Here is a 14,046-nt window from a genome sequence, read left to right as displayed (position 1 = left end):
TTTGGCCTAGCTGCTCACATAATTCCATTCACAAACTCCACTACCGAGAGACTGCAGCTACCCAAGTCCAACTGGCCTTGCTGAACACATTCTACTGACCTCACACAACCACTGCACCACGCTTAGCACTACAATGCATCTACACACCACTTAATCTTCCCTGGCTGCACACATACCGAGCGCACCCAAGCATTATTTACTACACTGACCTAGACTACGGTCCCCGAGGGTGTTCAAGCCACAGCGCTTTGTTTGTTTGTTTATTTATTTGGTATTGCACGCCAAACCCATTAGGTAGCCGGGCCCAGTAGAGGTCAAGACAACTTAAACTTAGTTACAGAATGTGTACAGAGAAGCATGTAATATACAAAACAATTGGAAAATAGGTGCTGCCGGGATAGTTACAGTGGCAGATGGCATGCAGGAGAGACAGGAGTGTAAGGTACTGACAAGGTAACCTAACAGTCATTCGTTCGTAGCCATTTGATTACACTGAGTCTAAATTTAGGATTTGGTTGTTCCTTTCTGAGGTCATGCGATAATGCATTCCAAGTTTGTGCTGCAATAACTGGGAAGCTACATCCTCCGCCTGTAGCACGTTTAAATCTAGGAGTTTCAAGGGCATGGGCATTGGCTGCTCTCGATGGACGTGTGGACGATCTTCTATTTATCCTTTCAGCAAGGTAGGGTGGGGCTAAATTGTTTAAGCATTTGGAGGTAAGGGAGGCTGTTTTTAGGAGTATCCTGTCAGATATTTTTAGCCAATGAACCTCTCTTCTAGCATCTGTAATGTGTTCTCTCCTAGGGATATTCAGGGCTGCTCTTAGGGCATTATTTTGCATTCTTTGTATTTTGTCGATGAGATTTTTGTTGGCGCCTGAGTAGAGAGCGTTGCAGTAGTCTAATCTTGACATTACAAGGGCATTGGCCAGGGTGATGCAACTCGAGGTAGAGAGGAATGGTCTACATGCTCAGATAAGCTTACAGGTATAAGCTGTGGAGGATGCGAGTGAGTTGACTTGTTTCTTAAGCGAGAGAGTGGCATCAAGATAGAAGCCTAGTGTTTTGACCACTGGCATCACCTTGATGAGATTGTTGTCGATATTGAAGGCGGTGCAGCTAGGGCTAAGTTTTTTTTATGTTAGTTTCAGAGCCTAGGATTAGTATCTCAGTTTTATCGTCATTCAGGCAGAGGCCGTGAGATGCCATCCATGCCTGAATGAGGAGGTAAACTCTGTTTACTAAGGCTGTGTCCTCCAAAAAGTTGCCCAAAGGGGGAATGAGGATCTGGGTATCATCTGCATAATTTGTGTAGGTGATACCCAGTCTGTCCAATTTGTCGAACAAAGGCTTAGTAAAGATGTTGTACATAGTGGGTGAGACACAGGATCCTTGGGGTATTCCACAGGAGATTTGAGTTGGGTCAGCATTCATTAGTGGGGAGAAGACTCGCATTGTCCTGTTGGCCAGGAAGGATTGGACCCAGGCTATGGCTTCCCCTGAAAAGTGCACCGAGCTATGATGATTGCATAAGACTGCGTGATCCACTAGGTCGAACACTGCAGAGAGGTCCAGGAGAAGTAGCACAGCTGTTTGTCCCTTCTCCTTCAATTCGTCAATTTGAATCTTAAGGTCTAGCAAGGCAGTTTCCGTACCGTGGAGTGGGCGGAAGCCAGACTGTCGTGATCCTAGTAGGTTATTAGCTTCTAGATATTCCTGAATTTGAATATAGGCTACTCTATCAATAATTTTAAGTAGAAAGGGGACAGTGGTAATCGGTCTATAGTTAGTGGGGATGGTAGGGTCCAGTGATTGTTTCTGAAGCAGGGGGAGGACCCAGGATTGAGGTTATTGGGTACTGTATTGGTTTTAAAGGAAACATTTATGAACTTGGAGATAAATGGGGCAAGGTCTCTAGCCGCATCCTTTATAATTTGTGCCGGGCAGCTATCGCCCTTGCAGTTAGATGGTTTTAGCGAGAGAATTATTTTTTCCGTATCAAGAATAGAGATTTCTTTAAAGGTAAATGGTGTAGTTGTGTTATGCCCTGTGTCAGGGGATGGTTGTTGCTCAGAGGGGGGCAGAGAGGCTTTTATGATTGCTATTTTCTGTTGGAGAGTAGTAATTTTGTTTAGGAGGCTTTTTGAATTGCAGTGCACCATGGCTTGTCCTTAGGGACAGTGTCTGCCGGTGGAGTTGGGGCTTCCATTTCGCAGAGGATAGAGAATAGTTCCTCAGTATTGGAACTAGCTATTGCAATTCTATCATTGAATATATTTTTTTGTATTGGTTATTTCTTTTTTGTAGTGTTTGGAGAGTTCTGTTAATTTACCCTTATTGACAGTAGTCGGCGAGTGGCGTCAGATAGTTTGCAGTTTTCTTTTCTGTAATCTTAACTCTTTAAGTTGAGGTGTGAACCATGCATTGAGATGGGATTTTTGTCTGGCTTTGTGCATTTTTAGAGGGGCGGTGGAGTCCAGGGCTTGGGACATGGCAGTATTGAAAATTTACACTAAAGATTTAGGGTCAGCATTATTATTAACGTTGTTCACAGAAGGGAGGAGGTGAGGGAGTAGTTTCTCTGCTGTGATTTCCTTTTCACTTCTTGTGGGAAGTGGGGGCGCCATCTCGATGGTTTTAGGACTAAGGAGGTCGAGTGTGGCTGAGAAAGTAATGAGGTGATGGTCGGACCATACTGTGGTACATTATCTGTAATAGTAATGTTACAGTTCAGGTCAGCCACCCAGTCCAGAGTCCTGCCTTTGATGTGGGTAAGGGATACGACATTTTGTGAGAGTCCATGATCTTTGAGAAGTGCAGCTATGGCTTGGGTATGTTTGTTTCCATCCTCATTGAAGTCGAGGTTGAAATCCCCCAGTAGCAGGGTTTGTGAGTGGTTTTTAGTGTTACTAGTTATGATATCTGTAAGGTCCTCCTCAAAGGTTCCTAGTGGGCCAGGAGGTCTGTATATCAAGTGGATCCTTAAAGTACGGTTGTTGGATAAGGGAAGTTTGGCCGTGAGCACTTCGCATGAGGGACATGTAGTAGGAGTGGCAAGACTAATGGAGAGGTTAGTTTTGGCGATGATGGCTAAGCCGCCACCGCGAGAGATGGGCCTATCCACTCTGAGTATCTGGTAGCCCTCGGGTATTGCTATCATAAGGGCAGGACCTGCCGCATCATGGAGCCAAGTTTCAGTTACGGCTAGTAGGTCTAGATTCTCATTGTGTAATGGGTCTGCAATTTCAGAAGCATGGGCTACTAGGGATCTGGCGTTGACAAGTGATCCGGATAGAGATAGAGTGCCTTTATTTGTAGGGTAGGGGGGGAGGTTTGGTTTCTGGTTTATTGGGACTAGCAAGGTTTTTTTTACTATATTGGACGGGATCTGGTTGTTAGGAGTGGGTAACACTGTACAGTTATTGGTATTTTTAGGATCATAGAGCCGGTATAGTCTGGATCTAAGTCTCATATTTCTATCCAGAGGCGAGCGCATTAGGAGGGTGGCTAGAGACATAGTGACTAGGAGGCTAAGTGTAAATGCTAAAGGTTGGGTTCTCAGGTTGTCAAGCATGTTCAGGGCTATGCCGTGGGATCTCAGTTAGTGTTTTGGGTCAAGTGAGATTCACTTAGTAGGCTAGTAGTAGGTTAATGTTGATTGTACAGCAATTGCACTAGTGGGTTGGAATAGGCAAGAAATAAGTTGCACAGGTGGGCTAGTATCAATTGCACAAGTAGGCCAGTATCAATTGCACAGGTAGGCCAGTATCAATTGCACAGGTAGGCTAATATCAATTGCACAGGTAGGCTAATATCAATTGCACAGGTAGGCTAATATCAATTGTAGACCAATATCAATTGCACAGGTAGGCTAATACCAATTGCACAGGTAGGCTAATATCAATTGCACAGGTAGGCTAATATCAATTGCACAGGTAGGCTAATATCAATTGCACAGGTAGGCTAATATCAATTGTAGACCAATATCAATTGCACAGGTAGGCTAATACCAATTACACAGGTAGGCTAATACCAATTACACAGGTAGGCTAATATCAATTGCATGGGTAGGCTAATATCAATTACACAGGTAGGCTAATATCAATTGCATGGGTAGGCTGATATCAATTACACAGGTAGGCTAATATCAATTGCCCAAGTAGGCCAGTATCAATTGCACAAGTAGGCCAGTATCAGTTGCACCGGTAGGCTAATATCAGTTGCACCGGTAGGCTAATATCAATTGCACAGGTAGGCTAATATCAATTGCACCGGTAGGCTAATATCAGTTGCACCGGTAGGCTAATATCAATTGCACAGGTAGGCTAATATCAATTGCACAGGTAGGCTAATATCAGTTGCACCGGTAGGCTAATATCAGTTGCACCGGTAGGCTAATATCAATTGCACCGGTAGCCTAATATCAATTGCACAAGTAGGCCAGTATCAATTGCACAAGTAGGCCAGTAACAGTTGCACAAGTGGGCCAGTATCAATTGCACAAGTGGGCCAGTATCAATTGCACAAGTGGGCCAGTATCAATTGCACAAGTGGGCCAGTATCAATTGCACAAGTGGGCCAGTATCAATTGCACAAGTGGGCCAGTATCAATTGCACCGGTAGGCTAATATGAATTGCACAGGTAGGCTAGCGAGAAGATTGCACGGGTAAGTAGTAATGCATATAATCAAGCCTGGGACAGTTGCATGCGACAAATGTGTGAAACAGTTGCATGTATAACCCGTATTGGGTTAAGGGTTGACTATCTTGATTATCTGGTCATACAGGTAAGTAGTATATAGTTACAAGAGGTAGGTGGCATTGTCAATCGAGTCGGATGGGGGTTGGCAGGCTGGTTCACTTGAGATCCTTAAAGTTTAGAATTGTGATATGAGTAAGGGAGTTTGGGCGGGTGGAGGAGTATGCGGCTCAATGTTCGTGTCTGCCCGTTAATAGTTTTAGATTTGCTGGTGGGAGGATAGTGGGGCCAGTTCAACGTCGTGCGAGCATGAGGGAGTACATTTGTAGGCCGAGTAGGGATATAGCAGGATTGAGGAGGCAGGGTTGGATCATGTGTTGTCGTCGGCGATAGGGATGGTGCGCATTCAAGCGCAAAACAGGGCCCTTTGCCATAGCCCTTCGCCGGAAGCCCTACTGCCGGCTCCTTCCGCCTGCCGGCGGAAATGTGCAATTAAATACACAAGCGTTGCTTGGCAACGTGGCTGGTGATCAATAGGCGGCCATTACACGAACGATTTTGCTCCGTGTGTTCAGGGATCACGGAAAGATAAAGCAAGCACTGGGGTCAGGAAAACATCATCCGCTTTATATGCTAACCTGCAGAAGAGCACAGGGTCTGGGGCGCTGTGTAGCTGTGTCTGGATGGCTGCTGCCGGGATGATTGCAGACTGCTCCTGCAGTGTCGGATGTTGTGGAGAGTGGGAGAAGGGCTCCTGCCTTCTCCTCGTGTGGATGTTTCAAATCATAGCAATGGTCAAATGTGCTATACAAATGCCCCATACCATAACATAAAATAAAATACCATGTAAAACCACTGGTGCCCTAAGACCTGGTTCTGTCAATGTTTCCCACTCTCAGAGGCAGAGGAACTGCAGAACTGCCACAGATAGAAATCAAAATAACTTGTAGGTGGGTCATTTAAAAAGTCATGTGAGGAAGTAAAAAAGAACATTAACAAAGGTAATTTTTATGTTCTTCTAAAGGGTACTTTTCTCTCACAGATTCATCTAAGAAATACTACTAAAGCAGTACACAGTTGGAGCTGTGGCAAGAGGCAGAAACCTGCAGCTTTGTGAAAAAAGTCTGCAGGTACAGGTATGCCCACGTCGCACCCTCAGAGATGTCAATTACAGTAATACCTCTGCCTAATTTGCAAACAAACCCCTTGCAAAATGAGCCTGACGTCCCACATTATTTGCTAGTGCATAGCATTGAAATATTCAGGGACCATCGACCTAGCTACCTTCTGCTTAGTTACATCCTGGGCGCTAGGAAACCAGCTGAAAAGTTGGTTGACTATTACAAAATCTCTAAAAGAAACACTCAGGACCCTCTTGGGATCCAGACGATGGAACCACTCTTCTACCTTCAAAGGATGAATGGAGGGTGGCGTTTCTGTGGGAGGTGGAACCCGGCCACCTTGGGCAGTAAATATGTTCAGAATCTCAAATACAATTTCTCTTCAAAAGTAGAAATATTGAGGTTTCAAGAAAAGGGCTAGGAATTCACTCATATGTCTGGCCGAGGTGATAGAAACCAGAAAGATCCCCTTGAAGGTAAGAAAACAAATAAGTGCATAGGCTCAAAAGAAGCTGCCATCAGGAAATTAGGAAGCAGGTTTAAATCCTACACAGGAAGAAACTAGAGTGGTGGCAACACATTTCACAAGCCCTTCAAAACATGGAATAACAGTGGATACTAAAAAGAAGGAATCCTGCAGAAGAGTCTTCTTGAAGACTGAAATGGCAGCAAAGTTCCATTTTAATACAAATATTGGTAACCCTTTATGTGTCACACAAAGGAGTGGAAATTGAGCACAGAGGAAGTAGAACATTTAAACTTGTCCAGATCATTATCCTGGGACCAAAGAAAATGTATCCCATCTCCAGGCACAGATGGTCTTTGTTGCCCATCTCCTAGCAGACAACAAGAAGTCTACAACCTAATTTCCAAACCCTGTCTGTACTCGGCATCCAAGCATGAAGGCAGAGGTTAATTTGGTTGAGCTTCTTTGGCCTGGGACAAGTTCTCTCTCTAGGAAGTACCAGGGATGACACAAAAAGACATGTCCAGAGAGTGTCTCCGTCTCTCGCTCTCTCTCCCCCTGCTCCCTTGTCTAAGCACATAGTATACCAGCAAGGCTTGCTCCTGCTTTCCCCCTCGCCTCCTCACACCTTTCACACCATAAGGTTTGGTCTCAGAAACCATAGCAGGCGTCCTTGTCTGCCAACAGGAAGACCGACTTCCTCATTCGGACTTGTCCTCTTTCCCACTGCAACACAAAGCTCTCCTTTACACTGTCTCCAGCATGTCCCCGAGGCCTCTGCTCCTCTCCCACCACCTAGATCTTTCTCTCCTCCAGCACCAAACTTTACCTCACCTTCAATCTCTGCTCCTCTTACCGCCTTCCCATGAGACTACTGAGAATATTGGTGGCTGTGCTAGGCAGCGTGTCCACAACTGGCTCGATACCCGGGTGTGTCTGGAACAGTATTTATTAATCCTACTTGTAGTGCAGCTCAGTGTACAGAACAAATATGTTGTAGGCAGGGGGCTACCATTCTGAGGTCAGGCAGGTTCACCCTGCTGCTTTCCAGACCACACCATGGTGCTGTGTTTCTGTGCCAGCACCAAGTTTTAGTTTTCGATTCTATTGTTCCTCAGGGAACACCCCAACTTCAGACTACATAGACTACATAGTATAAGCAGATTGCTCCCAGTCTACGGGCCTTTGCCGGGATAGAACATCTCAGATTCTCCAGAGTAAGTAACCCGCAGTCCTTACTTGTGGGACGAGAGAAAGTAAATGTACCTTAAGTGTCTTGGGCCCGCATAGATTAACAGGGCAGGCCAGGGAGAGGATTTGGGTGTGGGCGTGATATTTCCCATGTAGCACCTTCAAGGGCTGCATTGCAGTGTGGAGCTTCTGTTGGCCTCCAAATGATCCTGTACCACGCACCATGTGGGACTTCCGCACAGTCCCTTCAAAAGAAATGCCATGGAGGAGAACTTGCACTCCTTGTTGAGGCTGGAAGCAAAGAGGACCACTTGAAATGTTCCTCAGAAATCAAAGCTCTCCTCTGGAACCTCTTGATAGTTCCGATGGCTCCATGTGATAATGTCGCTGTAAAAAAGTCGCTAGGTGGGCACCTTTTTTTCCTTGAACCCTAAAATTCTTTCCCCAAATATTCTAGGAGGGGTATAATTATATATTATTACTTCCAAACCTAGAGTATTTGGGGAAAGTAGTTGTCTGAAGGGTGCATTTCTAAGGAAATGTCGCCACCTGGCGGCCACTTTCACTGCAACATTATCACTGTTTGCGGTTCTGACTCATGCAAAGAAAATCTAATGCCTGCTCAGCATGTCCACAACATTCTCTGTCCCCGCCAGATGAGCTGCAGTAAGGTAGATAGTTTTACAAGGCCTAGATCCACAGTCCCATGATCTCAATGAAAAGAGGCAGAAAAACAAGCAAAAGAAACGACCCCAAATACACATAACGAAGACACCTCGATATGTCAAAAAAAACTTTTCTTTTTTAGAAATGTCATTTTGGTGCACTATTGAATTGTGGGAGGTGAAGCTTAATAAAATAAGTTGTTTCTTGTAGTACGCCGAATGAATCTGTGAGAAATTTACAAAATAGTTATAAAAGGACAGCCATAATGTGACAATTATACAAATGAATTTGTAAAACACTAAAATATAACATAAGGGCACAAGGAAGTACCAACATCGGTCATGTAACCTATCTAGATGTAAGACATTAAAATATGCTATTCGTAGAACAAACAAACCATGGCCAAAAAGAAACTGATACATGATGCCAACAAGCTGAACATATTGCGCAATCAGACAATGATTCTATGAGAGCTTGGTCATCATTTGCTTTAAATTTTTTGAAGAGGCAGAAAACCTACACTACTTGTTGAGGTATGCATAGACATAGTGCTGGCCATTGAGATCGAGACAAACTTTCCCGGCATCAAAGGAACACCACAAAATATGATGAAAGGTAGGTGGTTTTGAATTAATCTGAACCACTGGACTTGCTCTAGCCACATCCCACACCAGCGCTTTTCAGCCCACCTGTGCCGTTTAGAAGGGAACCAGCCATATTATGCCAATCAGTATTGGTAATGCCACCAAAGAAGGTGGACTGCTGGATCACATACATTTTGCATGAAAGCCTGAGCCAGCCCAGACCTGTGTGGTACCGTTGGGCCTCATTGCTGAGCAAGGGATCAATGTCCGTTCATACCCATTCTCACTTTGGGAGACAAACTAGAAGCAAAAGATGCGATTGGTGAAAGGTTTTTATTTAGTCCTAATCACGTGATGAAAGTTCGCAATCGGCCTCGCAACTACAGCTGGCCAATGTACGCTCTTTCAGCATGTTTTCCTTGAAGTTCCACCACGAGGCCATGTAGAAGGTTCATATTCCATCACCCCCAAGCTGGAATCACTGGAGGAATCTCATATGCAACAGGGATCTAGCACTAGAAGAATCTCATATGCAACAGGGATCTAGCACTAGAAGAAAGCAGGGGCAGGAGTTCGACTAGATTCAGGATGCAGGAAGGCAGAGGCCGGCAGGCCGCGACTGAAACTGATAAACCATCCGCTGAATGTTCACCACACAGTCCTCCTGGGGGTGAGTGATGGTTCTATGCACGGTTTCAGAGGAGGGAAACAAGGTGCTGATTGCTCCCAGAGTTTCTTTCATCTTGGCATTTCACCAAGATACAGCATGGGCCTTTCTCTGTATACCTATAGCTGCACAGTGCATTTGCTTACTAGAATGGTTTACAAACATTAACACCAACACCAGCGGTATTAATGCAGTGTAGACCAGTGTCAGTGGTGGAACTTTGGTCCTCGTGGCTACTTGTAAAAGTGTTTAGGAGTTTGTCTAAAATATCAAGGGCTGCCCAATGCTCAGCGAAGTAGAGACACATTGCCAGCAGAAGGATGCGCAAGAGGCATGTGCAGTGGTACCCAGACAGTGAACAAGTCTAACCATTGAGCCAAATACAGTGTAACACTCGCCTCAGTGTTAGGAAGCAATATATACGTACAGCTACGGGAGAGTGGAGGGAGTTGGGAGACGGCCTAAGGCAACCAATAAGCTAGGACAGCATGCATCTCTGCCCAGAGAACACCTGCCTGCGATTTAATCTTAACTATAATATACAGCAAAAACAAATAGCGGGCGAAAAAATGCTACGTGGAGAACATCGATCATTATACCTTTGTTGAAGAAGGGCAAAAGGAAGAACCAAGCCAACTACCGACCTATTGCGCTTCTTGACATCCCTTGAAAGATTTTGCCCGACTGCTCCTGATGAATTTGACAATGTGGCTTAAGGCAAACGGGTTGCTGGATGTTTGTCAATCGGGGTTCATAAAGGGACTGGGAACCAGTACATTTGATAATTTTGGCATCTTTAAAGTATCAAGCTCTTCACCAAAGTCAGAATATTTACCTAGCTTTTATCGACTTTCGCCAAGCCTTCGATTTCATCTCCCGAAGTGTGTTATGGCGAAAGTTACTTGGTGCAAACTGCCCTCTAGCTCTCTTATATTTGGTACAACAACTACATAATGAAACATCTGTAAGGATTAAGCTCACTCAGGACGGAAAACTCAGAGGAAATTCTAACTAGACAAGGGCTGAAACAAGGGTGCACCTTGGCAGCACTATTTAACTTTTATATCCATGATATAAGTCAAACGCTTGAAGGTCAACGATCCTTTCCTATGAAGATAGGCTCTATGAAAATGTCTCGACTATTGTTTGCCGACAATCTCGTAATCATTGATCAAACGCCTGTAGGGCTACAGCAGCAGCTGAATGCTCGGAGTTTATACGCAATGGATAACGAACTGCGCATAAATGCCACTAAATCAAGTATCCTGATTCTGCCGGCTGTAAAAAAGCAGCAAACGAGTAAAGAAAACTCGTGGATAGGAAAAGAAAAAGTGGAAATAGAAACTCCAACTCAGGCGATGCACCATACAAGCTAGACATACTGAATAAAATTAACAACCTAATATCCCAAGCGAAAGTTCTATCGAAAAACCATTGTAAATTCTCTTGTAAACCCCTACTGATCTTTTACACACAAAAGGTTTTCCCTCTAGGCACGTATGGTGCTCAATCTAAAAAAATTACAGATCACCCCAAATGGGAAAATCTAAAGGCTACCTTTTGGAAAGCAGTTTTAGGCTTAACCAAAAGTGTCCCAATCCTGGTCATTCACTATGAACTAGGTCTGAACTCATTGCAAATAGTAGTGGACTGGCAGACATTGGCTCTGTATAGAAAAAGTTTGATGCAAGACGAGCACAAAGGCACTATAATCCTAGTAATAGTAGCTGCCATAGATGATGGCAAGGGTATTAACTATTTGAATTTTTGGAAAGATCATTGCACATCACTTTAAAAAAAACTGGAGATAAATGAAAAATTACTTACACTAAATCCTGACGGCGCAAAACAAAAGCCATATGAAACGGAATGGATTCATTTATGGGATAGTTGTCAAAAATAACATGGAATGAAAAATTGTTGTTTTTCAACAAAAAAAAAGTATTCATAAAAATATCCGGATCCTGTGTACAGGAATGCACTTTTTACGAACTCACCTTGATCTCAGGCCAACTAAATATGTCCAAATGATGTGATCAAAGGATCGGGCCGAATCAAATACATGTAGTTCTTGCAACAATGTGTCTACAAGTAAAACTTTGAAACATTTGATTACCAAATGCCCAGATTTGATACAGTTAAGAAAGACTTTTTTCAGATTCATGGGGACTTTCAAATTACTATCTTGTGATGAGATGTGGATGAGAATCTTTAATGCGGAATGTAAATCCCTAAATTTAGCGACAGTGTCCTTATTTCATAGCTTGAATCTTTTAAAAAAATCTATAGGTTCTTAAGTGATTTTATTTGTGTGATAATTTGACTTATTAACCAAATAGGTGTGTAATGAATCTTTATGAAATTACATTGTATTTGATTGTTGCTTTGTTTTTATTAATTTGAAAAGGTTACATTTTAACCAAACCAAATAAACTTTAATAATAATAATAATAATAATAATAATAATAATAACAACAATCTTAAGTAGTTTTCTCACAAAGGAAACCAGGGGTGCAAAGGGTACTGGGAGACAAACGAAGGATGCACAGTGGGCTAATAGGGCATGCCCCTCCGACCCAGGAGCTTTGCTCGTTAAGGACATTGATGGTGTAAAAAATGTGGCTTAATCTTTTTGCTTCAGCTACTATGAATTTGACGCTTTATAATACGCAGAACACCAAAACGCGGTCATTGTAGATGATAAATAATCCTACGTTCCAAACAGCACCTGAATCTCCAAACGCTATACCTAATGTAGCTTGATCAATCAATGGGACACAAAGGGAAGATTACAGCTTATTCTCCCTTCACAATTTTTAACGGGCCACCCCTTCCTAAAACATCCCTGTCATATTTAGGGAACAAAATGAAACTAGCATTAGGGGTTGATCATCTAGGCCTTCGAGAGAAGACTCGAATTCATACGTAACTGAACACGCTGATAAGATTCCTTATGCAGCCAGCTTCCACCTGCTGGTTCCAGCCTCTTTCTCCCCTTCATATCATACAGTTGCAAGAAGTAGAGTGGCCCTATATACTTTAAACTAATGGCCAACGCCTCAGGATCAATGGATCGGCTGCAAAAGGCTTGGATGATTTGCATCCTTCCATATTAGTGATAAATATTTAGGGGCAAAACAGTTTCTCGGTATGAAATCTAGACATGTCCAACTCGCTTGTGGGGAAGGGATCGCCTTGGGAAGTGAGATCATGTCATATTTTAGCATTTTAAAGCAGACACAAAAACGGCCAAAAAAAGAAAATCAGTCTTTTATGTGTTCGGGCTTTAAAACGCGGAAGCATGACAGAACCAAATGAACTCCTTAAATGCAATATCTGAAAGCAATGACGTATTAAGACTATTGCCCTTCACATTGCTGCCTCATTATTTAACACTCTAGTATCAAGCTGAGATTTGCATGATCTGATGTGACCTCTCCCCCCCTCACCCTCCATTTGCAATCCTGACACCTGGCAATAAAGTATTTGAATTCAAGAAAAAATCTATATGTGATGACTAACAACGCAAGTTTAAAATGCCTATTGTCTAGTGGTAGGATTAAGGGATTTTCAAGGTTGTATCAAAAGGAACAAGTTACTTACCTGTAACTGTTGTTCTCCAGCATGGGTCTGAGATGGATTCACATGCTCATGAATATTCCCCGTCGTCAGGCCGGGAATCCTCGGTATAGAAAAAAACAAACAGTATCAGTTTCGTTTCTGATCTGTCTTTCTTAGTAGTAACCAATCACTGGTCTCTGGGTCATACTGCCACCAGCCAATGACTGCCCTCTCCCTAAGCCCCGCCTCTGACAGCCATCCTCAGATTTGGTAGCACGTAAAGTGGCAGTATGACCAAGTGAAGAGCCGCAGAGGGGTAGGCGGGAGGGTTCGCATGTGAATCCATGCCAGACACATGCTGGAGAACAACAGTTACAGGTAAGTAACTTGTTCCTTCTCCAGCATGGGGTCTGGCATGGATTCACATGCTCATGAATAAGAGAATACATAGCAGTACACACATGCATAACCACGGGAGGTGGCAACAGGCTCAACATTAAGCAATACAACAACTCAACATTAAGCAACTCTTAACTCCTCACCAGGCTCACCTTAGGCGAACAGGTTGCGCAGCACTGCTTGGCCGACCCTGGACTCCTCCCTGGAGTCCCGATCGACGCAGTAGAATCTTGTGAAGGTGTGCGTCGACCTCCACGTCGCAGCCCTGCAGATGTCCAGCAGGGACACACCAGACAGGAACGCCGTGGTAGCAGCGATCGCTCTGGTCGAATGGGCTCTCGGACGGTCGGTTTACCAACCGGTGACAGTACATGATGCAGCCGGAGAGCCATCTGGAAATGCAAGTCTTCGAGAGAGCCTTCCCTTGATTCACAGTCCCAAAGTTCACAAACAGCTGTGACGTCTTCCGAAAACTCTTTGTGCGGTCCACGTAGAACTTCAGCGCTCTAGCTATATCCAGCGAGTGCAAAGTCCTCTCGGCCGGCGACGAAGGCGACGGGAAGAAAACTGACAACACCAAGGGCTCGTTGAGGTGGAAGTCCGACGGCACCTTGGGCATAAAAGAGGGGTGTGTCCTCAGCACCACCCTCGTGTCATGAAAAGTCAAGTATGGAGGCTTGCAAGATAGGGCC

The 14,046-nt window shown here is 44.1% G+C and overlaps 1 long non-coding RNA gene across 6 annotated transcripts in view; it reads right to left on the bottom strand.

The window, feature by feature from the left end:
- Positions 1 to 14,046, bottom strand: part of LOC138580471 (uncharacterized) — a 940,189-nt gene that overhangs the window by 763,722 nt on the left and 162,421 nt on the right. The window lies entirely within an intron of this gene.

This window comes from Ambystoma mexicanum, chromosome 3p (assembly GCF_040938575.1).
Source record: "Ambystoma mexicanum isolate Mex_15411 chromosome 3p, UKY_AmexF1_1, whole genome shotgun sequence".
NCBI classification, from domain to species: Eukaryota; Metazoa; Chordata; class Amphibia; order Caudata; family Ambystomatidae; genus Ambystoma; species Ambystoma mexicanum.
Note: the sequence above shows the minus strand (reverse complement) of the source record. Positions and strands in the feature narration are given on the sequence as shown.